The sequence below is a fragment of the Mus pahari genome, chromosome 3 (assembly GCF_900095145.1).
Source record: "Mus pahari chromosome 3, PAHARI_EIJ_v1.1, whole genome shotgun sequence".
Lineage (NCBI taxonomy): Eukaryota > Metazoa > Chordata > Mammalia > Rodentia > Muridae > Mus > Mus pahari.
Window position 1 is genome coordinate 163,848,347 of NC_034592.1, and position 2,742 is coordinate 163,851,088.

A 2,742-nucleotide genomic window follows, 5' to 3' on the forward strand; every position below is an offset into this window, starting at 1 on the left:
TCTTCTCTTCTCTTCTCTTCTCTTCTCTTCTCTTCTCTTCTCTTCTCTTCTCTTCTCTTCTCTTCTCTTCTCTTCTCTTCTCTTCTCCTCCTATTCCTCCTCATGGTCTACCTTCCACCCCCAACCCAGTAACTCAAATTCCACCTCTCTCTATTCCTCCAAATAATTGGCTGTCACCAGTTCTACTTAAACAATTGTTTTAAATTGTGGAGCAAGGTTTACACAACAAAGTCTGGTATGTGCATAAGTATTTGATCACCTAGGAACAACCAGATCTTGGGGTACAGAATTTAGGATTTGACTATAAGCAGCACCGGACCAATCCCCTACAAACAGCATCACTGCTTCCAGTAGCATGCGTTCAGATCTACCATATTAGTTGAGGTTTTTTGGTCTGAATGTTATTTCCTGACAAGAAATGAACGGCTTATACTTTTTACTGCAGGGCCTTGAACCAGGCCCCCACAGTTCATTTCCAATGGTAAGAAATTACCTTGACTATCTCTCTTGGACCTACATTCATCGGTGCAATGGCAACTTTTGCCACATCACCTGCACAGCCCTGGAAGCATAAGCCTTTCTGGTTTATATTTAGAAAAACTATTGACCTTAGAGATGCCTTGTTCACAATTTTGTTGCCAATTTTTGGAAATATTTCCCACAATTAAAGCACCAGACATTTTGAGATTGGAGACCTTTAGTGGCTTGGTTCCAGTCAATGCAAATGACCCATAATTTTCCCCATAATTGAAGCACCAGGAATTTTGATATCGGAGACTTCTAGCTATAGCTTGACCTATCATATTAGCATGGTACATGTTAGAACCCATATTGGTCATCCATAGGCATTGCCCACACTTTTTTTATTTGTTTGTTTGTTTTTTGTTTTTTTGAGACAGGGTTTCTCTGTGTAGCCCTGGCTGTCCTAGAACTCACTCTGTAGACCAGAACTGGCCATGAACTCAGAAATTCGCCTGCCTCTGCCTCCCAAGTGCTGGGATTAAAGGCGTGCACCACCATGCCTGGCTCTTGCCCACACCTTTAATGGTCTAATAACGTTTTTTACATTTGATATTTGCATTTTCATACACAAAGGTCTCTATCAACACCTGTCTTGTATCAGGGTCTAATACAGCTTTGTTCACTGTTGAGACTAATTTTTGTAAAAAATCAATGAAGGATTCTCCAAGTCTTGTATAATCTTTTAAATGAGGTGGACTTTTTCCTGGATTCCAATTTTGTCCTAAGTCCTTAAAGCCATTAAATAACATTGTTCTATAGTAGCATTTATAATATATTACATTTATTTATAATTGAATCTATTCTTGTATATCAGAGTACCACCCTTCCCCTGTAATTGATTTCTTGCTATATTAATTCCCCTCACTTTATTTTACTGCCCAATATTTGTGGCTTCTTCCCTCTACCATGTTAACCGTTGCAACTGCAAACCAGCCTCTAGCACAGCTATCACTAATCCCTTCAAGGGAGGGTGAATAATTCTATTTTAGTAGCCCAGTTATTTAGAATTTGTTTCACATAAAGTAAGTACATTCCTTATGACATCATGACCTCCTTTAAATGCCTTACATCTATCATTTCTATAGGACACCATACACTGTCGTCATAACCTTGTTCTACACCATTAGCAGGCATATGCTGTATGGCTAGTGGGAAAGCTGATGGTGGTGATCTCATAACCCCAGACCACCCATACCCACACACACACCCATACACCCACACACTCTGGTTATGTGGTTGGATTCTCAAAACAGGCTGTTTCATCAAATTGTCCTTCCTGCTTTTCAGCTTTTCTCTGACCCAATCACCTTCCGGTACAGTTTCTTTTCCCTTTTCCTCCCGCAGGAAACTACTCTCCCTGGGACTGTGTCTTTTTGTTTTCTCTTTCTGGTACTCCTTGCTTCCTAAGCCTCAACCTCCACCTACAATGTTTTCAGTTGCACATCAGAAATGAGAGAGCAGAGTGACCCCTTTCTTTTCCCATTTCAGCCTTGTTTTGTTTCTCAGGCCCTGTTGGAGTTTGTCAAAAGACCCTCACTCACAAAGACCACAGAGACCGCCGCCATCGCTGCAAAACACATGGGGATTTTTATTGATCCAACATGTTGGGGACTCCTCTCTCAGCACACAGGCCAGAGGAGAGACCCAGAACAAAGAAAGAACACACTTTTTATACCTTTGTAAGGGGCAGATTTGAGCAACAGGGTTCTTTTCTTTTCTTTTTTTTTTTTTTTTCCCCTTTTTCGAGAAAGGGTTTCTCTGTAGTCCTGGCTGTCCTGGAACTCACTCTGTAGAATAGGCTGGCCATGAACTCAGAAATCCGCCTGCCTCTGCCTCCTAAATGCTGGGACAGGATTCTCATTGATGTAGCAAGTAACCCTTTCAGGCACTGGTTGGTTTGCATAGTGACTACCTCTGGCCTGGTGACTCACTTTGCTTGCCCCCATGGAGGGTTATTATGATTTGGTCAGCAAAGTACATTTTGAACTTATGGATCAGCTATTAACATCACAGCTATTAACGTTAGGGGAATTCTCACAACAAGGTCAGGGTGGTTTGTGGTCTTTGTCAAAATTCAGTGTGGGGCGGGGTGGGCAGGAGAATTGCTAATCTTGTTATGGTTATTTCTCTGAGAATAGTTAATATTGTTTTGGCAGCTTGTAGGCTCAATCATTTTGACCGCTAAAACTATGTTTTTACATTTGTTTAGTCAGCCAGCTT